Source organism: Pinus tabuliformis, chromosome 2_2, assembly GCF_031772625.1.
Source record: "Pinus tabuliformis cultivar Carrire ecotype Pingquan chromosome 2_2, CPIR1, whole genome shotgun sequence".
Lineage (NCBI taxonomy): Eukaryota > Viridiplantae > Streptophyta > Pinopsida > Pinales > Pinaceae > Pinus > Pinus tabuliformis.
Window position 1 is genome coordinate 381,346,229 of NC_142300.1, and position 26,978 is coordinate 381,373,206.

Sequence of the window (26,978 nt, forward strand, 5' to 3'; positions counted from 1 at the left end):
GAGGGTTTCCTCCTGTAATAGCTATGATGTATAATTCTGTGGAAGTAAAGGGTTGGCATATTTAGTTGATGATAATTTATATATTCCCTCTAATTTATAGCTAGAAAAATTCTTGCCATACACAATTTGATTGATATTTCCTATGGACTTTAGGGTGCACCAACATAAAAGTTATGGACAAATGAATGAGAGAGAGCACTTAATTTTTCCACATAGCTTGAGATAAGGATAATTGGATACCAAATCAACCCTTGGCAATGTTATTTCACCCTCTGAAGCTTCTTGTAGTAATTTCTTGAGCTTCCTTTAGATTTGCAGGCTTCTTGTAGCTTCCTGTAGCTTCCTTTTACTTCATGTAGCTTCCTCCTGTAGAAATGGAAAAGTAGGGCTCAATTATCCTCGATGGCTCCCCAGACTCATCCTTACCTTAACTATTTTTGAAATGAGCATAAATGAAAGATGATTCAAGCCTCAATACATTATATGCTACTTTTGACTAGGGCTCAGAGCATTGTGATGACTTGATAGAGGCATGAGGTTTCATCTTTTGGACCGTTGTACCCACCTGTAGTAATCATTCCCTCGTCCCTTGTAATCACCACCCATTCTGTATGATCTAATATTTTTTGATGTGACACCTCCATGCTGCATGAGCGTTCATAAATCATTTTTTGTTCACTGACCGAGGGTGGCCAAGTTAACTGGCCACCTGTAGCTTATAAAAATACCTCTTCTTGACATTCATACATTTTTCATTATTTACACATAGGGAGGATATGAGAGGTTTCAATACCTATGCCTACATCATGATTAACATATGCAACGGTGTTTATGCAGGAGTGCTAGACCTTTGTACCGTCACCAAGGGAGTTACCTTGCTGTGTTTTTTTCATTCTTGTGGATATCTTCTCTTCTCCTCATGGTATTTGATTGTTGTTATTGCTATGTGTGCAGGTCCTTTGTTGATTTCCCAGGTGTTGTCTCTAATGTTGGGGAGCCCTTGGAGTGGTAGAGTGCCTCATGAGTTGGCATCACCCCTTCTACTTGATGGAACGAAAAAAATAGGATTATGGCTTTTCTCTAATGGCTATATAGGCTGCTACAGGAGAGTGCTATAGTAGCACTTTTCTTCTCTTCCAAGGTGTTTTAACTACATGGGATTCATGAGAAAGGGTGTATATGGCTTGGAGGATGACGTTAGGGCTTTAATTGAGTAGTGCAGGGTTTTGAAAATGGAGAGGATGTGCTATGTGTTTTTCAAGAAATTTTTAGGATGAGACAGAGTGGAGGGTTAGTTTTGAAAGATATTGAATTTTCTTGTGAACTGGGATGTATGAATGATGGATGGGTGGTGGATCAAGGTGGGAGAACCTAATTTACCTTTGGAAAGGTCATTCTTGGTGGTATTCTCGTTCAGATCCTCTCCCTGTAGTTTTTCGGGATCCTCCTATAGTGCTACAGGATCTTCCTGTAGCAATCCAGAAAGGGATTGAAATTTGATTTTTGAGCCTTTGGGATGATGGAGAGTGGTGAGGAAATGGGTTTGGATGGGGGATATGGAGTGGATGGGGGGATAAGTGTATGCAATATTGAGGATGGTGGCCCTATAGCTCTAGATTTTTCCATTGTATTCAAACATACAAAAGGACAAAAACTATTAACGGACATGTTGTGGATCCATGTCCTTAGATTCTCCTTTGTTTTTATTTTTTTTGAGAGACACACAAGTTGCCTCAGGAGAGGTTTTCAGCCTATATGCATGCCTTGAGTTCCTCAAGAGAGGTTTTCACCCACAATTTTTTTTTTTTTTCTTTTTCTTCCAACCCACTGACCGCTTCATGAAGGTTTTCAATCAATGAGGCAATCTCAGGTGCCTCAAACGAGGTTTTCACCTGAGATTTTATTTTTTCCCTTATTTTAATTTTAATTTTTTCCCATTTTTTATTTATTTTCTATCCTACTCTGCTTGAAAAAATCAAAATAATTTTCAAGTGTATGAAAACTTCTAATGGAGCCAGTTCCATAATAGGATGGTAGATGAAATCATGTGTAGGTTTGAAACATATGCTTTGACATGTATCTGAATGTGAGATACCAACTAATTTGACAGAGATGAGATAAAAAATTGTTGAAGAAGAGTTTGTTGCTCCATCTTGTTGATTTTTTGGAACCAAACCTCAATATAGCTTTGATTCCCTTCGTTCGTTTGCTCATCTAGATCCTTCTTCATGTTTTCTTCTACCATGACATTCAAATATTTCTATTTTTGCAGATTATTCTCTTGAACACATGGAGAATTTGATGGTAAACATGAGGAAACTTTCTCAATATCTGATTCTGATGTCTGCTCTTCATCAAATGAAGCCCACAATTCTTTGGTCTTCTCATTTTAATATTCTTTTTCTTCATGTCATCCTTCAATGGCATTAAGAGACACTTTTTTTTGCAATACTCTTCCCGAGTTAAGACGAATACCATTGAGATCAAGAGGAGATGTTAGGAAGTGTTGTACCTAAGACTTGTAAGTGGGTTGAGCTACTTCCTTGTGTGGGTTTGGAAATGGTGGTATAGTTAGTTGAGTGGGAGTGGATCTTTGAGATGGATGTGGTTGGGGTTATGTTTGTGGTGGAGGTGGATGGTAGGGATAGCATGGAGTTGGGTATGGAGGATATTGAGAAAAATATTGAGGATATTGTGGATTTATCTCATAAGTTCCTTGTCAACCTTGTAGCCAAGATTGGTTTTGAGGTTGCGATGGCCAAGGTTTCCAAGGAAAGAGTGTGTTCCAATTACTTTGAGATGGATGTGCACAAGATTGAAACTATGAATTAGGTTCTTGCATTATATTAGCTTGAATAGGATGCCATGGTCCTCTTGGAGATACAATACATAACTTCTTTGTTGATTTACTTGCTCCATTTTCCTCTTGGTAAAATTCCTTCAACCTTGGTAATGATTGGCAATATTTAATAGCATGTGATTCTGCATGGATAACATGAATATCATCGTCTTCATTTTCCTCATCTTGGATTCTTAACATTTCTAATTGTTCATATGGATTGCTAAGAATTTATGTTTTAAAGTCATCAAACAAATTTCCAAGTTTAGCTTGACTTACCAATTTTGATGCTTATTTACTTACTCTTTCCCTTCCTCTTGATATGTGTTTGCATGTTTCACAAATTTATTCAAATGATAATTGGTATACATCACCTTTACTCATGATATCATGGAGATTAATCCACTCATCCCTAATTAGTCTAAGTAAGAGCGTTTTTAGTGTGTTAGATCCTAAATGATGTATTTTTTCCCTCTTAACATTATACATGAACCTCTCTATTATATTTTCAAGGCTCTCATATTCTTTTTTATTCGTTCTAAATATTTTTTCTTTAAGATCATGATCTTTATATTTTTTCTAGAAATATATTTTGCATATCATTCCATGATCTTATTGAAGTAATCCCTAAACTCATGAACCATTTAAGAGCTTTATCCTTCAATGTTTCAAAAAACAATCTCAGCTTTTTAGTGTTTAGTAAGTAACCATAAGATCCATAAAGGATTTCAAATTCAAAGAGAAAGGTTTCCCGACTCTCTGACCTTATACCATGAAAGTTTGGAAAAAAAGATGGAGGGATTTTCTTCATGTGCATACTAACATAAGTATCTTGAATGGGAAATACACGAGGATCAAATGGGGGGCTTGGTGTTGTAGAAGTTTTGGCGATGAGGTCATCTTCATCGGGTTTCCCTCCTCCTATAAAACATCTAGGGTACACATTGGATGGGATGTTGTATGATACAACTCATCTTCTTCCTCCTCCTCCAACAAGAGGGGAAAGTCATGCTCAATGGATGGCTGAGCATGAGGGTACAATACCAATTGCTTGGACAAATGCCCATTCTTAATGGTCATGTTCCCATCCCTGCAACTTATGTAAGCATGAATAATGGCTAGCCATGATCTTCCAAGAATGAGAGGATAACCATTGAATTTTGTTTTGTGTTGGAGAACTAGGAAGTCAGTATGATAGTCCCAGGAGTAAATAGAGATTATTGCATCCTCAAAAACTCCCTCAAGAGCCACTGTGGACCTATCTGCAAGTTGCGACATTGTAGTGGTCTTTCTCAAGGATCCTTAGGGTTTCATCTTTAGCATGGTTTCTTTAGTCATCACATTGATGGCAGCCCTAAGATCAATGAAGGTGTGATGGAAGATGATTCCATCAATGTGCACATCTACCACATGACTTTCAATATCTAGATATTTTGGGAAAATCACTCTCCCTATTATCAAATCAGATAATTGACCAATAACATTGATGGTGTGGGTGTCTTTCTTTCTCCTCCCAGGATGTTTGAAACATTTTTATTTGATAACTTTATTGTAGATGGGAACTTCCTTGATAGCTTGGGGGAGGGGAATTTTATAACACATATTCTTCAATTCTCCCATAAGTTTAGTCTCTTCTAGGGTGTGCTGGTTAGAGTGGATCAATGTCTCAGGAAAAGGAGGCAGATTTACTTGAGGGCTACTCTCTTCCTTTTGCACTTCAATCTCCTTAGGTGGAGATGTAGGTTGGTTATCTGGGAGCACTCTTCCAGAACTGAGGTTGATTCCTTGAATCTCCTAAACATAGGCATGTTGAGCAAGCATCTGAGGTTTCTTGGGTGGGAAAATATTGGTTGAGGTTGATTCGACATAGTAAAGTAGGGGATTGGTTGAGTTGAGACATCCACCCTTGTGATGGGTTATTCCACTGAGGATGTGAAAAATCATATTGCTGAAATGGTTGACTGATAGGTTGGGGAGGATAATGGGGTGCATAAGGTTAGGAAGGAGGTGTGGACCATGTTGGATGAGTGGAAGAGTACCAAGGTGGCAAGGGTGCATTCTAGTTGTGATGGTAATAAGAGTAGGATGCACCTTGCATTCCTTGCTGGTATGGGTGAGGTCCTTGAGGCCTCCATTTCTTGATGAAACATAGTTTCTCAACCCCAATTTTTTCCCCTTGGTATACAGCTTCCAACTTAGGAAAAGAAGGACACTTATCTGTGGCATCATTTTCCTCATATATTGAGGATAGCTCAATAACATTTAATGGACATTCATTTTTGGGGTGCCTTTTAGTGCATTTAGGAAAAAAGATAGCTAAGGCCCTCTATGCTTCCTCTTGTCTCCTCTTCATCTACATGATATCCATTTGCAAAGAAAAGGTATGAAAAATTTCACTTTTATTGTCCTCAAACATGTTTCCAATTTCATTATTGATGGATGATGTAGAGGGAGAGGACCCGACCAAAGATTGACTAGCCCTACCCTTCTTCCTAGTCTGAAAATTGTTTTGATGTCTGCACATGTATCTAACAGATATCTCCCCTAGACACCATGTTGAGGGTTTCCGGCATGTCCTCTTTGATTCCTCAGAGAAGGACTAGCTTGAGTGATTCAGGATCAAGGATCCATCTGAACCTCCTATAACTGACTTGGAATCTTTCCTCATAGTCTTCCAAGTATTCATCAAGCCCAACAACCATTCTAAAGCTTTCCTCCTTGGTGTCTTTGGACCTACAACAATACTTGTACTTGTTGTTATAAACTTTCTACATTTGAGCCCAAGTAGTGATGTTATCCCCAGGTAGACCCATAAACTAGCACAAGACTGCATCCTTAATGGTTGATGGGAATAAATTCAACTTTTGGTCATCAGAAGTATAATCATAAGTTTTACATACAAAAAAAAAAATCAAACATAAAAGTATCGATGTCCTCAAAGGTTAATCCATGGAAGTGAGGAAGGGTAGAAGGGCTTATTCTTGTTCCCGAATAGGTTCGTCTAAGATCTCAGGTTGTTCACCTAAGGGGTCTTCTAACTCCCCACTAGTAAGAAAGGGAAGTTGACAATCACCAAAGAAGAGGAAGGTTGACTGTTTTATGGTGTGGGGGTGTTTGGCAAGAATTTTCCTAAAGTGTCTCCACTCCTACGAGTCATTAATTTTTTTTCTTCTTTTATATTATTTTTTCAAAATTGAATGAGAAACAGAAAGAAAAGTAGAAATAACATATACCTAGACACGTCCCTGGCAATGGCGCCAAAAAGTGGTGAGCCCTGGTATTGCACCAAGAGTGTTGCAACTCCCAGAGTCTCCTCAACTCTATTTATCAACCTGAGGTTCGTAGAAACTTTGAGGTGATAATTTTAAATACACAGTAGATGGAATTATACTCATGCCACCCTCAATTAGGTCATTTGATCATTAGGGCTCCAAGACCATTCTTCTACTGAACTACGGGAAATTAACTACTGAAAGCATGATTAAATGTTGTCAACTTGTAAATGCTACCGAATCAACCCATGAGACAACACAAGAATTATGCTAAATTTAGAAAGGAAAGCTACACTAATTGTAATCAACCATCTAGATATAAAATTCACTTGAAAGCAAAATATTGTTCTACCAATTCACAACTCAAGGATTCATGCATCATTTATTTATTTCACATTTGCAGATTAAGTAATGCCCTAATTTCCAAATCTCTGATTAAGGAACTAATGTTATTTTCTCTCGCAGTAAAGGAAAAGGAATGGAGGGAATGACCTAGGTGGTACTTATGATCATGGAGTCCTATATGGGGGTTTATCCTACTCCTATACTAAGCTACACTGTCATTGCAGGTCAAAACAAGGGCATAATAGGCTACTACAGGTGTGTTACAGGCAGTTGTTATAGGATTCCTGTATTGCTACAAGAAGTTTTCTGAGAGGTTTTGGAGGGTAAGGATGATGAGGTAAAGTGATGGAAAGATGGATGAAGGTTGTGGGAAATTCATAGAAGGTGACAAACACCCATAGTCAAACCCGACACTTCAGGAAGGCCAACTTTGGGCTAAGAGGGTTGCTCACGGTGACCTAAAAACAGAGGTCAATAACATTGGTTAGAATTCATCAAAAGAGAGTGGAGAAGTTGTAGATGGAGGTGGTGAAAAGATCCATTTCATGTATATCCAATAGTACTGCACCATCACATGCACTTGTTCTTCTTTTCATTTGCAAAATATTACAATCAATGGTGGAAACAATGAGTTGAATTTGGAAACTATCTAACTGATGCTAAGAACTTGATCTATGTAATGAATTAAATTCTAAGCTACAACAATCATATGTAAAGCAAGATAACAAATTTATACTTTTCCAGGAAATCATAAACAGGAAATCACACAATGTTTTTGGGTTGTGATGGTGGAGTCCTCTAATCATGCTCCTATGAGAGAGATGAGATAGTGGCCACAGTCACAAAATTTTTGAGGAACTATATTGAAATGAAACAACTAATCAAATATTATAAGATAAAAGAATTATAAATACATAAGAGGAACCTAAGCTACTAGAGTTGGGCGCAAGAGCTTCAACCCTCTGGACTAACGCAGTGATGGATCAAAATGAAACTTCTCATTATCATTGCAGAAATGTCAAATACATCACATAATAATAAAAAATAGCAGGCACGAGTGCTTGAGCTCAATTGCCTCGTAGCTACAACAAAAAATTGAGTAACATGTTTATTTATACAAAAGGGTAGCTACCAACATCTCCCTAGAAAATAGAGATATTTGTCTTCCAAACTAGAGAAAGGTGGATCTAGATATTCCTTGAACTGCACTAACTTGGCTGCTAATGACCCCGTCCTGTTTGGCTTCCAATAACCTCGAGTTGATAAGAGATAAGGTGGTGATATTTGACTAATTGGAGGAGTTAAGGAGTTGGAAAACCTCCTAGAATTTCTTCTTGGTGTCTACTCCAAGCTCATGCCCTCAAATTATCTAAAAATTTCTCCAATTCATGAATTTAAGACTTATTAGGCCACATGACATAGCAATGCATCCTTTAGTCCTCAAATTAAGAATAATATAACAAAATTTATAAATAAATGTGAGAAAGAGATTATTTTAAAAATGGAGGATGGCATTGTGACTCTTATGATAAGACTATTGATGAGCCTCATAAACCAATTGGTTGCAAAATAGCCTTTCAACTTTTCTTACCAATCTCTACTTAGAAGAAGACCATAAGATTTGGGAATATCAAAAATCACAATACTATGATTTAGAAAAAATTGGGCTAAGATGCAAGTCTGACTAAGACATCCCTAAGATCTCCCAAAACTTTGACTTTTGATATATACAGCTAAATAATTTTAGTAGTAGATTCATAAGGCCTATTATTTATTTTTAAACATATTGAATAAGGCATGATATTAGAAGAGGCACCATAATCTACTAAAAAATTGTGTACATTCTTGTTGAATATCTCAAAAGTCAAAAGGAAAGGTGGAGTGTGTGAATTAGACGTGTCAACTATTAATATTTCATATACTCATTTCATCTTATTAGAGGAAGAAGAAGGTTGTGACTTGGTTTTACTTTTAGTAGCTACAATAGTTGATGGTAAGGGAGATTTAGAAGTAGCATTTAAAGCATTGAGTAAAATTTCATATTGCTATTGTAGATTACTAACTTCATACAATGAAATATTGGCCTTAGTCCTATTCATACCCTCTACAATAGTGTAATCTATATTATTAGAAGAAATAAGATTTTTAGAAACTCACTTATCTGAAGTTGGACTTGTTTACATTAATAGAAGGATTGGATGAAGGAGTAGATGTACTTGTTGGAGAACTTTTGATTCTTATAGTTATGGAAAGAACCTATTATTCTTCATATGGTAAGTGACTGACAATATCCTAAGTGGCATTAACATCTGTTACTTTAGTTTCTTCATCTTCATCTTCTTTCTTTTATAGCTCTTCTTCCTCTCCCTCTTCTTCTTTTGTAGCTACAAATTGAGAAAAGTGGGGAGTTTGTTGGGTTTATTTTGGAAATGGTCTAAATGGTCTTTTGAAGAGGACTCCTCAACCATGTGTCTCTTGAGATCAATTACCTCGTTTGCTAGGGTTTTTATAACTTTTTTGAGGCCTTCCATATCAAATGCATCTTTTGGGCTCTTTTTCTCTTCTTTGAATGTAACTTTCTTAGTTGGTTGAGAAGAAGGTTTATTTTCCTCGACAAAAGATTTCTTGGCTATACTTAGAATTTTTTTTTCAACATCCATTGCTTCCTTCATATTTTCAGCAAGAGTAGTCTTGGTTTCTCTATTGACAAACATAGCCATACGAGTAGGTAGAGCTCCATTGTATCTTTCAATCTAAACATCATCACCTAGATTTGAATTATCTGGTATATTATTCAAAACTTTGTTAAATATTATATTAAAATATTTAACTCTTTCTTTGGGACACATATTTATATTGGATAGTTCATTTATTAATGATGTTGGTGACTTATCATCTCCAATTTTTTTCAACAACACATCTTTAAAATTGGCCCAGTTGGTTATGAAACCAGCTGGTAAGGTAAAATACCATGAAGCAACCATGTTGATTTGGGTAGATTGGGAGATTCTCCAAGCCCTATGTTTCTCTACTAACAAACATAGCCATATGAGTAGGTAGAGCTCCAATGTATCTTTCAATCTAAACATCATCACCTAGATTTGAATTAGCTGGTATATTATTCAAAACTTTGTTAAATATTATATTAAAATATTTAACTCTTTCCTTGGGACACATATTTATATTGGATAGTTCATTTATTAATGATGTTGGTGACTTATCATCTCCAATTTTTTTCTACAACACATCTTTAAAATTGGCCCAGTTGGTTATGAAACCTGCTGGTAAGGTAAAATACCATGAAGAAACTATTTTTATTTGTGTAGATTGGGAGGTTCTCCAAGCCCTAGTGTTTGAGGGTTGGAGGTCAAAGCACCAAAAGTAGGCAATGGGCTTAGAACCAAGGACCGATTTTTTGCCCCCATAGATGTTTGGGCCCAAATCATTATGATTGCTCGACATATGATGGATGATGATAATAGTTCTCGGTGAGATGATTCAAATGCAATGAGAATCATCTGATTCCGAGTTGTCGTTGAGTAGTTGTGAATTTTTGAAGGTTAATAATGGGTTTTCAGGTGTGTATGTAGGTTGGCCTAAGTTGTTTTAGGCTCATGACAAGTAGAAGCCCCTCATCATGATGTTTTATGGAGCCCCTTTATTGGTGTATAAATAAAGGGTGAAGTGAAGGCTTAACTGATCCATTTGTGCATCACAAGGCAACGTATAAGGAGAAAGACACTGCTATTCTAGGCCACAACAAAGGAGGGTTAACCAGCGTGGGAGAAAGGACTATTTTGGGTCTCTTTTGGTGACCAAAATTCCATATAAGGAGGGTTAAGGTACATAAGTGAAGTATGGAACATTTAAGGGTTTGCTGTGGGTAGTTTATCCCTGGATTAGTATGCCACAGGCCTTATTGTAGTAGTCCATCGAAAATATAAGGAGGACAGACCCTTGGAAAGGGAGCTAATGCTGGTGTGGATAGGTCACACACCTTACCACCCTATTTGAGGGAAGCGTAGGGTGGATTGAAGGTTTTTCATTCCTAGAAAAACAACAGAAGGAGGAGACCTCTCCAAGAGAAGGCCGCAAGAAATAAAGGGAGCTGCATGTGATTCAAGGGACTGTGTGTAGGGGTATTGTAGTATGCTAGGTGCCCTAACTAGTTGCAATGAATGTGTTATGAAACCAGCTCAAGAAAAGATATTAGAAAAGATAGATCAACGCCTTAGAATTCAGCCTCTTTGAGGGGGCAACCTCCTTTACATTACATAAATGAACAATTATTTGATGATTCAAATGACAAAACCTCCTTTCTATATATAAGAGTCTAAGGAGTCACAATATAATCCAGCCGACCTAACAATAATAATATAAAGCCACAAAAATAACAATAGAGGGATTCTATGGGGCACAGAAATAACAATATGGGGGTAATAGGGGCACAAAATTATAAATAAGGGGTATAACTATAATAGTAATGGGGTAATAACTAGTATTATAGTGACCCAACATGCCCCTCTCCTTCAAAAAAGTGTTGTCCTCAACGCTTGAGTAATTCTGGATACTTCTGCATAAAATTCTCATCCTCCCATGTGGAATCTTCAGCGGATAAGTTCTTCCACTTGATAAGATACTCTGAAATTGATCGATTTTGTAGTTGTCGAGTTCTTGTTTCTGTGACTGCTTCCGGTTCCAATATATTTTTTCCTTCCTCGTCAAGTTCTGGCAATATTATTTGAATTGGGAGCTTGTCGCCTATAACCTTCTTTAAACATGAAACATGGAAAACTGGGTGCAATCAAGAGGCTGCAGGAAGCTCCAATTTGTATGCCATAGTACCAATCTTTTGCAACACCTTGTATGGACCATAATACTTTGGTGATAGTTTATTATCCTTCTTAGCTTGCTTTAGGGACATTTTCTTATATGGTTGTAGTCGTAGGAATACCCAGTCACCTACATCAAAACTTCTTTCACTGCGATGTTGATCTACCTGTTGTTTCATTCTATTTTGTGCCAACATGAGGTTATCCTTTATGAGTTGGAGGACTTGTTGTTGATGTTCGATGTGATGTTCCACTGCCTGAACCTTAGAATTTTCTCTTAAATATGATGTGATGGATGGTGGTTGATACCCATAAAGTGCCATAAATGGGGTCATTTTTGTTGATGTATGGAAGGAAGTGTTATACCACAATTCAGCCAGAGGCAACCATTTGACCCATTGTTTCTATTTATTAGATACAAAGCAACGAAGATATCCTTCCAAACATTTGTTTACTATCTCAGTTTTCCCATCAGATTGAGAATGATAAGATGAGCTATGAGCTAACTGAGTACCAAGGCAAGAAAATAATTTTGTCCAAAAATTTCCAGTGAAAATGGGATCTCTGTCACTTACAATAATCTTTGGGTTTCCATGTAGCTTTTGAACTGTTTCCATAAATGCACTAGAAACTGTACTGGCTTTAAATGGGTGTGATAATGCACAAAAGTGTGCATACTTGGTAAGTCTGTCAACTACCACCATGATGACACTCTTTCCCTCAGACTTGGGTAAACCTGTGATAAAATCCATTAAAACCTCCTCCCAACGTTGGCTTGGAATGGATAAAGGTTGTAATAGACCCGGTGTCTTAATTGTTTCAACTTTATTTTGTTGGCAAACCAAACATTCCGCCACAAACTTTTGAATATCTGATTTAAGGCCATCCCAAAAAAATTCCTTCTTAACCCTGTGGTAAGTTTTTAAAAATCCTGAGTGCCCTCCTAAGGGAGAAGTGTGCAATTCCATAAGAATCTTTTATTTTAGCTGGGAATTCTTACAGAGGTATAAGCAATCTTTGTACCATAACGAATCATTTTTCCAGCTAAATGTATCAGAAGTACTGGAATCTTGTTGTAGCTTTTGAATAAGTGCCCACACTTCTTCTTCATTCTTCCATTCCTCCCTTGCTTCGTTTATCCAATCTGGTTGGATAATAGAAATGGCACACAACAATGCTTCCACATCGTCATCCTTTCTTGACAGTGCATCTGCCACCACATTTTGCTTCCCTGTCAACATGTTCAACATGATCCTTCCAAGACTTGTTGTAGATTAGTATATCATCAAAAAATACTAACACAAATTTTCTAAGGAATGATTTGAAAATTGAATTCATCAAACCTTGAAATGTTGAAGGTGCATTGGTAAGGCCAAAAGGCATGACCAAAAATTCATAATGACCCTCATGAGTTCTAAATGCTGTTTTCGGAATGTCTTCAATCTTCATTCTGATTTGATGATATCCCGAACGAAGATCCAACTTGGTGAAGTAAATTGATCCATGCAATTCATCTAGTAATTCATCAATGACAGGAATGGGGAACTTATCTTTAATAGTGAGCTTGTTGAGCTCCCTATAATTCAGACACATCCGCCATGATCCATACTTCTTGTGTACCAATACTACTAGAGCTGAGAAAGAACTTTGACTCGGTTGAATTATACCAGCCTCTAGCATTTCTGCAACCATACGTTCAATTTCACTTTTTTGGACATAGGGATATCTGTACAGCCTGATGTTTGGAGGAACACTTCCTGGAATTAGATGAATAGCATGATCATGATCACGCATAGGTGGGAGACCTTTGGGAGTCTCAAATACCTTGGAATGGTTGTCCAGGACTTTTTGGAGATCTGGAGAAATAGATGATTCCAATGTGGAAACATCTAACAAACATAAATGTGCAATTACACCTCTTTGCTCCTTTCTTAGAAGCTTAGTCATGCCATTAGAGCTGATTATCTTTCCCGATTTCCCTGCAATACCCCTTAATTCAACTTCCTTTCCTTCCGTAGAAAATTTGATGAAAAGTTCTTGAAAATTAAAAGCTATTGTACCCAAGGATTGTAGCCATTGGACTCCTAGTACAACATCGGCACCTCCCATTGGAATGGAAAGCATTGAGCTAGTCAATACATATTCTCCCATGGATAGCTTGATATTATGGCACTTTCTAGAGCAATTTATTGTTCCTCTATTTGCAATCATCACTTGACACTCTGGTGCTGGATATAGGAAGCAATTCAATTCTTTTGCTACCCTACAATGAATAAAATTGTGGGTGCTTCCTGAATCAATCAACACGATTACCTTTTTCTTCTTGATTTATCCTTCTATCTTGATGGTTTGAGGAGTGGTAATTCCCGCCAATGCATTACAAGATATGGTCGGATTTATTTGTTCTTCATCTAGGCTTTGTTCCTAGAATATATCCTCTTCTTTTGACCTTTCTTGCTCCTTTTCTTCTTCCTCTTCACAATCTATGTAGAATAATTTTTTCTCAGCACACTTATGACCTTTTGTGTATTTTCTATCACAATTGTAACAAAGCCCTTTTCCTCTTTTTTCTTCCAATTGTTGTGGTGTCAACCTTGTAGGTTGTGGAAGACTAGGGGAAACAACACTTCCGTCTTTATAGTTGTGAGTGTTATGCTTCCTACTTGCCATAATTTTGCTTTCCATTTTTCTTGCTAACTTGAATGCCTTATCTAATGAATCAGGTTCCCAAAGGCGAACATCATGTTGGATATTATCCTTTAAAGACCCTATGAACACATCAATCCTATGCTCCTCTGGAATATCTTTTACCCTTATGTTCAATTTTTGGAACTCCTCAATGTGCTCCATTATTGAACCCTTTTGTTTGAGACTTATCGATTGGCTAAAAAAGGTGTTGCTTTTTGTATCCTCATAATGTGCTATCAATTCTTCCGTAAAAATTGCCCAAGTGATAAATTGTTTACGAGAACAAAGCCATTGATACCATAAAAATTGATTTGGTTCCAAATATATAGTTGCCATACGTACCTTTTGTGCATTTTTCACATTATTGAGATCGAAGAATTGCTCCATCTGTAATATCCATGTGGTGGGATCATTGCCATCAAACTTCCTCATATCGATTTTTGGAATATGGTGATTCTTCAATACAACATTAGCATCTATGGAATCATGATTAACATTTCTTTTGTTCTCATCATGAGTTTCCTTTACTACCTTTTCACCATTAGTAAGTATTTCTTGTAGAAACTTTGTCAAATCTGTCTTCAAATCTGCCATGCCTGTCTTCAAATTTGTGTTCAAATCTATCTTCAAATTGTCCATCTTAGCTTCCATGCCATTCATCTTAGCTTCCATGCCATTTATCTTAGCTTCCACGCCATTTATCTTAGCATCTGTTAACTTTTGTGAGCGTGACATTTGTTGCACTTGTTCTAGTAATTTTGATATATCATGTAGCATTTCTTCTTCTTCTTCATGAGTCATGCTAGAGCTTTCAGGTTCCTTACTAGGTGTTTTCATTTTATTTCCTTGGGGCATCAGTTACCGATAATAATGCTCTACTATGCCCTTTGAATTCCTTCAAAATAAATTTTCAAACCAAGCTTAAGCAAAAGTTTAAAAAAATCTACACACCTTTTTTCACTTTGTAGGAGCTCAATATTGCCTCTGATGTACCTCTGTATTTTCCAATCATCTAGTTCTGAATTTGTGCCCTGTAATAGCTCTCTGTGTCCACTTTCTAATACCACCAATCTGATTCAAATTGGATTCTCCAAGAAAGAGTTATGCACAATCTCCCAAGATGACCTGATTATAGACCTTTCCAGAAGAGCGAAGTTGTATGAAGTGCCACATGTACAATTTTCGATATTTGGTTCTGAAAACGATATACAAGAAACTACAGTCCGTCCGCTTTCTGTACCTTCCTACGAAATTTCAATCTGATTCCCAGAGAGCAAGTTATGACAATTTTCCCCAGGTCACCTGTTTTGAATGTAATTCAGGAGTCTGCAAAAAGACCAACTTCCTCAGATCATATCTCCGAAAATATCGCGCGAAAAGTTCTAAAATTTGGACCCAAGGTTCAGCATGGTTTCGTCTCAAGTGGGTTTATTTTGTGAATTCTGAAACGTCACAGAAAAAAGTTATAGCAAAAAGTCCACGATGACCTGTTTGGAGCAACGAAACCCTAGAATCCAAAGCTCTAATACCAAATGTTATGAAACCAGCTCAAGAAAAGATAGAAAAGATAGATCAACGCCTTAGAATTCAGCCTCTTCGAGGGGGCAACCTCCTTTGCATTACATAAATGAACAATTCTTTGATGATTCAAATGACAAAACCTCCTTTCTATATATAGGAGTCTAAGGAGTCACAATATAATCCAGCCGACCTAGCAATAATAATATAAAGCCACAAAAATAGCAATAGAGGGATTCTATGGGGCACAGAAATAACAATATGGGGGTAATAGGGGCACAAAAATATAAATAAGGGGTATAACTATAATAGTAATGGGGTAATCACTAGTATTATAGGGACCCAACAGAATGACAACGACAAATGACAAACATAGAGAGTAGAATTTGTCTTGTGTTGGGGCGTATTGTTAACCAAAGCATGGGTCAGTTGATGGGTAGCTTGAGGAGACCTTAGGAATTGTTTGGAGGAGCCCAAGTGGATTGTTGGGAAGCCTATTAAGCAACCAAGGTGACAATAGGCACATCAGATTGGAAGGAAAGAGGACAACAATAAGGAGTGTTGTAGATGTTCCCTTGGTTGATGAGTTGATGGTGTCCTAGGAGAGGACAAGTTGTTGGTGCCTAGATTTGTGCAATAACTCCTCTATTTCAAAGAAAAGGGTAGATTGGTGGAGTTTGTGTGCAACCATGTGTAAGGGTCTCCTAAGTGTGGGGATGCCCTAGCTAGGTTCGGATGCTACAATGTGGACTTGGTCACTCGTGGTATGTTGGAAGGTAGCATGAGACTGGACCTAGTGTGAAAGTGATTGAGCAATTAAGGTCTACTGGAGGACAACTTGATAGTGTCCAAGTTGGAGCCTGCTGAGCAACACCTTGATCGACAAAGGTAGTTGCAAGATGTTGGCATTATGAGACAAGTATTGTCCTTGATGGCAAATCACACTGATAACAAATCATAGTGTAGAAGGATAGCAGCAAGGAATTGATGATCAGTCTACAAGTATGAAGAAAAATATATACACGCTGGTTCATTATATACCAAGTCGCATATACAAGCAGGTTCACTATATACCAAGTCGTGTATACGCAGGTTCGCTATATACCAAGTTGCGTGTACACGCCGGTTGGCTTCAGTAAAAGCGCGTGTATGTGGAAAACTTATCTTTGGTCCACGACGATTATTCCTTGGAAGTTGTGCCTATGGTTTTTGGACCTTGGTGTCTCGACGGACATGTTGATCCCTAGTTTTGAAGCTGATGGTATTGGATTTCTATGGTTTTGGCTCTTGGTATTGAACAAGGCCTAAGGCTATATAAGGAGAAGAAGATCATTAGGCAAAGGCATCTGAAATGTCTTAAATATCTGATGAAGTATTAGATCCAGTATGCAGGTTATTGGTTGATGATGTATTGCTTGATCTGAGCTAAGGAGAGATCTCATCGGTTGATGGAGAACAAGATCTAAGGAGAGATCGGGATCAAATGGTTTGAAATGAACTATCTTTATATGGTTGATTATGAGTATTTCTAGATCTGCATACTGACGCAATGTTATGTTCTGGGTATAACTGACATCTGGTACAGCTGCAAGTTATGAAAAATTATTTTTAGATCTGTACGCAGGTTGTCTTCGGTAAAACCGCGTGTATACGCGGGTTACCTTCATTGAAGTAGCGTATATCTTTTGGAGCTTGATTTTTGGGCTGCAGCTGGGTCTGACTGTTATTGCAGAGTTCTGTAGTCTACTCTGTGTTCTGGTGACTGGGTTTGACAGGGTTTCAGTGGTTCAGTGATTCAAAGATTGTTGATGCGAGTATTGGTTATTTTGTAATCGGCTATGAAAGTTGAATGAATTGTGGTCTTCAGATTGTAATGTTGTGCTTCAGGAATATCCAGTCTGAAAATGTATGAAAAGTGGTACCTGAAGGAAAGAAGATTGTAGGCGAGCACCTACGTACTAGTATCTTAGCTAGTACAATAGCAAAGGGGGTTGGAGCTCCCTTCCAAGGAAGTTTGGAGAACGAGAGAAGGTTGAAGCCTTTTGCAGGTTGTAGCCTGCGTACTGGTATAAGGCTGCACCAGTACAAAAGATTGTAAACTGAAGTTCATATTAAAGAAAGATAGAGACGACTTGCAGTAGGTGGTTTTCACCCACATTGGGTTTCCATCTTATATCATGGTGTTCATGTGTGTGGCTTTTGTGTGATGATTTGTTCTGTTATACTGCATCTGTTTACTCTTAATATGACGAATAATGTCCTGATGCATTTAACTGAAGATAAACTAACTTAATTATAAGATTTATGGTTATACGTTGGTTTCTTTAGACACAGGAGCGTGTACACGCTTGTTCACTTAACTGAAGTAGCGTATATGTTTCTGAGCATTGAAAAAGTTTTATTGATCTGATAATACTGATTCACCCCCCCTCTCAGTATTATTTCCAACAATTGGTATCAGAGCAGGTCCTTCAGAGAAGCTTGATCGCTTGAAGGTAGATCGTTCATCATGAGCAACTACGAGAGAGAAGCATCAATTAGGCCACCGGTTTTTGATGGGACAAATTTCAATTATTGGAAGGTAAGAGTTACTGCCTATCTTCAATCTCTTGGTACAGAAGTTTGGGACATCGTAGAGACAGGCTACACTTTTCCTTCAGCTACTCCTACAGATGCAGCCAAGAAAAAGAAATATGAAACAAATGCGAAAGCAGTCAATACTCTATTGGGATGTATATCTCAATCAGAATTCATGAAGGTAATGCACTATAAATCTGCAAAAGAAATATGGGACAAAATTGTCATGAGCTATGAAGGAGACGAACAGGTAAAGCGTGCTAAACTTCAAACTCTCAAGATTAAGTATGAGACTCTCGAAATGTATAATGATGAAAGTGTGACTAACTATTTCCTTAGGGTAGATGAGATTGTTAATTGCATGAAAAACTTGGGTGAAGAAATAAAAGAGGCTATTGTGGTTGAAAAGGTTCTAAGATCTTTGTCCCCCAAGTTTGAATCTAAAGTGTCTGCCATAGAAGAAAAGGAAGATCTGCAAATTCTTACTATGTCTCAGCTTCACGGGATTCTAACCGCTTATGAAATGAGAAAGGGAGGTCCATCCGATAGAAGAGAAGCTGCCTTCAAGGCTTCAGGCAAAGAAGAGTATTATGAAGCAAGTCACGTGCCAGAAGATGAAGAAGAGGAATCAAATTTTGTCAGAAATCTTCAAAGGGGTTCTGGAAGGTTTAGAGGTAAGTTACCTTTTAAATGCTTTACTTGTGGAAGAGTAGGTCATTATGCTGCCAGATGTCCTAAAAAAAATAAGAATGACAAGGGAAAGGAACCTGTTAAATGGAACAAGAAACAAAATGAAAAGAAGAAAAGCTATTACACTCATGAAGATAGTGATGGTCTTTCAAATAGTGATGAAGATGAACAAGGTAATAGATATAAATTGTTAATGGCTTTTGAAGATGATGACTATATGGATGCTATAGATGTAGAAGGCTTTTGTGAAGAAATGAAAGATCTCAAAGTTTGCTTAGAAGAGAAGAGTGCTATTATTGATTCTCTACAATATCAACTAGCTGAAAAGGAAAAACATCTTGAAAAATTGGAATGTGAGATTGTTTGTCTTAGAAAGGAGATTGAGAAAACAAAAGAGATTAATCTTAAATTTGTTAAAGGATCTGAAACCTTGGATGAGATTATCAATGTGCAGCGATCTCCTCTGATCAAGACAGGTCTTGGATATAATGGAGAAACATCTCAAGCCTCTACCTCTAAAAGCTATCTTGATGCAGCAAGGAGAAGCAAGCAAAGGCCAAATAAAAGTCATCAGGTGAATCAGGGACAGTTTACCTCAAGAACAAATAAAGACCATCAAGAAATTCGGGGACAAACTGCCTTAAGGACAAACAAAAGCTACAATCAGCCTCAGGTAAAATCTTCCCAATTTGCTCCAAGAATGAATGTGAATAGAAACTACAATCGATTGGATGATAGATCTGATTATCGCAGAAGTTTCTTTAATGGCCAATGCTTTTCTTGCCATAACTTCGGTCACAAAGCAGCTAAATGTGTTTCCTACAAGACAATCATGACTAGAGAAGCTCAAAAGCAAGGGAGAATGACTGGAACCATGAAAAGGACTTATAACAACTTTTCGGTTGTTGAAAATGAAGTTGAATGCTCTATTTGTAATAACTTTGGTCATGAAGACTCTGAATGCAGGAGCAGGTTTCGAAAGACAACTCAGAAGGAACAAACCTCAAATGTCAGAACATGGAGAATAAAGGAACCACAACTAGAAATATGTGGGATAGCCTTTTTTGCAGAAGGTCAAGAAAGTCTATGGTACATTGACAACGGATGTTCGAAGCATATGACAGGGGACAAAGAAAAGCTTGAGTCATATACCGCATTAGAAAAGGGGAAGAAAGTTTCTTTTGAAAACGATATCTCTGCATCCATAAAAGGAAAAGGTTTTGCTCCAATGAACGAGAAGGTCAAAGCTGGAAATGTTTTGTATGTTGATGGATTGAAGCATAATCTTCTGAGTGTCAGTCAGATGTGCAATCAAGGAACAGAAGTAATATTTAGATCAAATGGATGTTGTGTTCGTGACCTTGATACAGGTAAAACAGTGATCAAAGGAAGAAGGACTCCAAATAATCTATACATATTTGAAGGACCACAACAATGCTATTTGAGCAAGGATAATGAACACTGGCTATGGCATCGAAGGTTGGGGCATCTAAGCTTTTCACAAATAAGGAAAGCATGAAAATATCAGGCACTTCGTGGTCTTCCAGATATCAAAATTCCAGACAACACTATATGCAAATCTTGTCAGTTTGGAAAGCAAACCAGAACTAACTTTCCAGAGAAGGAAGGATTAGCCAGTGTACCTCTTGAGCTAGTCCATACAGATGTATGTGGTCCATTTAGGAAAAGGACACCTCAAGGAGAAGAATATTTGATATTATTTATTGACGATTTCTCTAGGTTTTTCTCGTTAGGGCTTATGAAGCACAAGGACGAAGCATTCGAAAAATTCAAATCCTTCAAAGCCTTGGTTGAAAATGAATCAGGACACAAAATTATGTGCCTCAGATCTGACAGAGGTGGGGAGTTTACCTCAAACGAATTCTTCGATTTCTGTGAAGAACATGGGATAAGAAGAGAATTCTCTACAGCTAGAACTCCTCAGCAAAATGGGGTTGTGGAAAGAATGAACAGAACAATCCAACAAATGGCTCGTGCTATGCTTGATGAATCAGGTACTTCCGCAACTTTCTGGGGTGAGGCTGCACATGCTGCAGTTATTATTCTTAAAAAAACAAATGTGCGAGTAAACAACACTCAAACACCTCATGAGCTCTGGAGTGGTGAGACTCCTTCAGTGAAGCATTTCAAAATCTTTGGGAGAAAATGTTATATTAAGAATACTGATGAGCAACTTGGAAAAATTGAACCAAGAGCAGATGAAGGCATTCTTCTTGGTTATTCTCCACATAGCAAAGATTACAAGTGCTACAACAAAAGACTTGGCAGAATTGTTGACAACATTGATGAAGTAGTTGATGAGAAGGGATATATTCCTAGGCAAGTTCATCATGAAGACATTGAAGAAGATGAAGGCTACCCTCAAAGGCAAAATGATGAAGAAGAAGAACCTCAAGAAGAACCTCAAGAAGAAGAAGAACCTCAAGAAGAACCAGAGGAGCAGACAAGAATAGAAGAGAAGACTCCATCCAGATATGTTCAAAAGAATCATCCAAAATCTCAGATTGTGGGGCAGAAAGAAGCAGGAATACAAACAAGAAGAAGAATTGCAGAAGCTTCAAGCTATTTGGCATTACTCTCTTCCACTGAACCACAAAATGTGAAAGAGGCATGCAAAGATGAATGTTGGGTCAAAGCAATGGATGAAGAACTTGAGCAGATCGAAAAGAAAAACACTTGGGAACTGGTTCCTAGACCAAAAGATAAGAATGTCATAGGGACAAAATGGGTCTTCAAGAATAAATTGAATGAAAATGGAGAAGTAATTAGAAACAAGGCCAGACTTGTTTGTAAAGGGTATGCGCAGCAAGAAGGGATAGATTTTGAAGAGACCTTTCCTCCTGTAGCAAGACTTGAGGCCATTCGAATGTTCCTTGCTCTCTCAAGCTTTCAAAACTTCAAGGTATTTCAAATGGACGTGAAATCAGCCTTTCTGAATGGAGACGTAGAAGAAGAAGTATATATTGAACAACCAGATGGTTTCATTCTTGGGAATGATCCAAACCTTGTATGCAGATTGAAAAAGGCTCTCTATGGTCTCAAACAAGCTCCAAGGGCTTGGTACTATCGGTTGGACAAATATCTTCACCAACAAGGGTTTTCAAAAGGATCAGCAGATAGCAATCTCTATATAAAAGTTGAAAATAACAAATTGCTAATACTTGTTGTTTATGTAGATGATATTATCTTTGGCAGCAATGAAGAGACTATGAGTCAAAACTTTGCCTTGGTTATGCAGAAAGAATTCGAAATGTCACTACTTGGAGAATTGACATACTTCCTTGGATTGCAAATCCAACAAAATGAAGGAGGCATCTTCTTGTCTCAAACCAAGTACCTCAAGCAGATCTTGAAGAAGTATGGCATGGAAGAGTCAAAGCTAGTATGTACACCCATGGTTACAGGATGCAGCCTCAGTGCAAATGATGAATCAGCAGCAGTTCATCAACCAACTTATAGATCCATGATTGGGAGTTTGCTTTATTTGACAGGTACCCGACCAGACATCATGCATGTAGTCAGAATAGTTGGAAGATTTCAAGCAAATCCGAAGGAGACTCATCTTCAGGCAGTGAAGAGAATTTTAAAGTATCTTCAAGGGACCCAAAACTATGGCTTATGGTATCCTAGAGATACATATCTCACTCTTCATGCTTACACAGATGCATATTGGGCCGGAAGTGTGGATGATAGGAAAAGCACAAGTGGTGGTGCTTTCTTCATGGGTTCCAGATCAGTATCTTGGTTCAGCAAGAAACAGAGTTCGATTGCCTTATCTACGGCTGAAGCAAAATATGTGGCTGCGGCATCTTGCTGCACACAAATTCTTTGGATGATGCAGACCTTGCAGGATTTTCAAATCACTTGCACTCCACCAGTCTCTATCTTATGTGATAATACAAGTGCAATCAACATTTCAACGAATCCAGTCATGCAGTCAAAGACCAAGCACATACCAATCAAGTACCATTTTCTTCGGGAACAAGTGCTTGAGCAGAAGGTCAAGTTGGAGTATGTTCCTTCTAAGGAACAAGTTGCTGATATTCTCACAAAACCACTGCCCAGGGAAACTTTTGAATATCTTAGACAAAAGCTGGGAGTAGTTGATGCTTCATCCTGCTGTTGAAGCTTGTCTATTCTACAGAAAAGTGGTATACGCAAGTTACGTAAGGGATATCCGCGTATATACGCCGATTTATGATGGGAAAGTCGCGTGTATGTTGTATGCGTGTTGCTGAAACAATATCCGCGTGCATACGTTGTTTTATGAAGGAGAAGTTGCATATATGGAGTTCTGAACAGCAAGGGTAGACTCCGGTTGGGGAAGGTCTGAGATGGGTATGCCAGAATTCTTCAGGCACAGTTTCAGGGGGTGCAACAGGCACAGGCTCAGGGGGAGCAGCTTAAAGTCTCATAAAGCATTGTTGGCATTTAGATGCTTTTGGTTCTAGTACACAACTTTGTTGGTTTCAGGAGAAGGAGCTCAGAAGGAAATCTTGGTTGCTGATCTAAAAGATGTGCATCAGATGCTGCTTATGACTTTCATAAGTCTTTGTCTAGATTTGTTGTCTCTATGTCATGTATCTCTTCTGTGATATCTCTTTCATGGTGTCAAGGTCATGTAACGGCCTATGATGTATTCCCCACTATGCCTGGGATGAATGATGTAATATAATTGGTTGTTTCTGATGTATCCCCTCTTGGTTGGAGCATGGATGTATGTATTGAGTCTTTTGGTGATAGGAAGGTCCCTTATGATGTATAAGTCTTGGTTCTTTTGAAGAACATTTTTTGCAGATCTTGCCTACAGTCAGGGGGAGCATGTTTCAGCACAGCCAAGCAAAGATATCAGCATGTACTTAGGGGGAGCACAGCCCTTTGCCCTTGATGACAAAGGGGGAGAGTGATTTGATTTGGTGTTTTTGCCATCAAGTCCAAAGGGGGCGATTGTTGGCATTATGAGACAAGTATTGTCCTTGATGTCAAATCACACTGATAACAAATCATAGTGTAGAAGGACAACAGCAAGGAATTGATGATCAGTCTACAAGTATGAAGAAAAATATATACATGTTGGTTCATTATATACCAAGTCGCGTATACAAGTAGGTTCACTATATAACAAGTCGCGTATACGCAGGTTCGCTATATACCAAGTTGCGTGTACACGCCGGTTGGCTTCAGTAAAAGTGCGTGTATGTGGAAAATTTATCTTTGGTCCACGACAGTTATTCCTTGGAAGTTGTGCCTATGGTTTTTGGACCTTGGTGTCTCGACGGACGTGTTGATCCCTAGTTTTGAAGCTGATGGTATTGGATTTCTATGGTTTTGGCTCTTGGTATTGAACAAGGCCTAAGGCTATATAGGGAGAAGAAGATCATTAGGCAAAGGCATCTGAAATGTCTTGAATATCTGATGAAGTATTAGATCCAGTATGCAGGTTATTGGTTGATGATGTATTGCTTGATCTGAGCTAAGGAGAGATCTCATCGGTTGATGGAGAACAAGATCTAAGGGGAGATCGGGATCAAATGGTTTGAAATGAACTATCTTTATATGGTTGATTATGAGTATTTCTAGATCTGCATACTGACGCAATGTTATGTTCTGGGTATAACTGATATCTGGTACAACTGCAAGTTATGAAAAATTATTTTTAGATCTGTACGCAGGTTGTCTTCGGTAAAACCACGTGTATACGCGGGTTGCCTTCATTGAAGTAGTGTATATCTTTTGGAGCTTGATTTTTGGGCTGCAGCTGGGTCTGACTGTTATTGCAGAGTTCTGTAGTCTGCTCTGTGTTCTGGTGACTGGGTTTGAAAGGGTTTCAGTGGTTCAGTGATTCAAAGATTGTTGATGCGAGTATTGGTTGTTTTGTAATCGGCTATGAAAGTTGAATGAATTGTGGTCTTCAGATTGTAATGTTGTGATTCAGGAATATCCAGTCTGAAAATGTATGAAAAGTTGTACCTGAAGGAAAGAAGATTGTAGGCCAGCACCTATGTACTAGTATCTTAGCTAGTACAAGAGCAAAGGGGGTTGGAGCTCCCTTCCAAGGAAGTTTGGAGAACGAGAGAAGGTTGAAGCCTTCTGCAGGTTGTAGCCTGTGTACTGGTATAAGGCTACACCAGTACAAAAGATTGTAAACTGAAGTTCATATTAAAGAAAGATAGAGACGACTTGCAGCAGGTGGTTTTCACCCACATTGGGTTTCCACCTTATATCATGGTGTTCATGTGTGTGGCTTTTGTGTGATGATCTGTTCTGTTATACTGCATCTGTTTACTCTTAATATGATGAATAATGTCCTGATGCATTTAACTGAAGATAAACTAACTGAATTATAAGATTTATGGTTATACGCTGGTTTCTTTAGACACAGTAGCGTGTACACGCTGGTTCACTTAACTGAAGTAGCGTATATGTTTCTGAGCATTGAAAAAGTTTTATTGATCTGATAATATTGATTCACCCCCCCTGTCAGTATTATTTCCAAGACAAGAGAAGTAGTTGTTGAGCTCAAGGGTTGAAGAACCAGAGGAGAAGTTCATGGATCTTGAGACTCGTGTGTGGAGAAGGACATCTACATCAGAAGATTGAAATTTCTCCTAGCCTGTATTCATTGTAGGAGATGGACTTCTTGGAGTAATAGGTGGTAGCCCTCTGTGACCTATGTTGGTCTTCATTAGAGCATCACAAGAAGACTATAGTGGGTGGAAGTCCTTGAGTAGCTGAGAAGACGTAGTGGGTAGATTGAGAGTTTTTCACCAATGGAGTTGTGAACAACTCGACATGAGTATCGATGTATTGATGCATTGATGGATGAATGATTAACTAGTGGTCAGATTGGACAGATGAGGTTCAGTGTCTAGAGGGACTTGGAGCATTGATAGAGGCAGGAGTTATCAATGGGGAGACGAAGGACATGGAAGCTACAATGTGCGATTAAGGGGATATGAGAGAGTTGAATTCATTAGCCAGATGGTTAGAGTATCTTGTTTAGGGAATTAGATTAGTTAACGATGGACTGACACCAAGCCCTAATTTTGTATCTTGTACTAGTGGATGACTGAGGGCCATTATCCTTGGTATAGGAGCCAAAGGCTATTGTTTTATATCATTTGGACCAATATATTGAATTTGGGTTGAAAAATTAAAAAAGTTTCTATACTCTGTGCATGTGTGATTTACTTTTATTTATATTCTGGTGTGAAAAGTTGTTTTGTTGAGATTCTTGGCTTGGTAGCATCATATATTTTAAGATTCTATCCTAGATCCAAGATCGTGGAAATTCAACATGGTATCAAAGCTTATCTGAGCTGCTTTGAGGGACAATGAATTAGAGTGTGCACAACAAAGAGACTCAAAGGGAGTTGTGAGAGTCTGGATCATAGAGTAGTGGGTTCAACTAAAGACATTGAGATGTGGTCTTGATAGACTACATGATGAGATGGGTCGGGAGTTTTGGTGAATGAGTGGTGAACCTGGTGCACCTCAGTATTTTGTGTGGTAGTTTGTAGATCATGGACTTCCTATGTCTTTTCATGGATGGTTGGGACAAATTGAGGGTTTCTTTCACATGGATGACATCACGTAGATTGAGGTGTCTTCATGTGATGGAATACAATTTGGTAGGCTAGAGTCTTCATCGAATTGTGGTGTTGCATATCTGAGATTGGTGGGATTTGAATGAGTAGTATTTGATCCAAAAGGATGGTGCTTGTAAGACTGAGCGAGTGGAGGTCTTGTAGGCTCAAAAGGAGTCTAGCCTTAGAGGGAGCAACCCTATGGAGGTTTTGGATCTTCAAGTTCAGATGTGATGAGGCAGAGGCACTATTGATGTTTTCGGGTTCATTCTATAGAGTATGCTGCAATGATGGGTGTTAGATGGGCTAGTGTCATCGATAATGATGGTTACTTACTAGTCTTGGAAGTACCTCCCTCTCAAAGAGGGAGTATTGATTTTTGTATCTTGGGAGGTACTCCGAACCCTAGTGTTCGAGTGTTGGAGGTCAAAGCACCACAAATAAGCTTCTGGGTTTAGAACCCAAGCTTGGGGTTTTAACCCATAGATGTTTTTGCAACAACCGTGATAGGTTTTTGACATGTGATGGATGAGGGTGTTAGGTCTCGGCGAGATGATTCTAGCACAATGAGAATCATCCAATTCCAAATTGTTGTTGAGTTATGAATTTT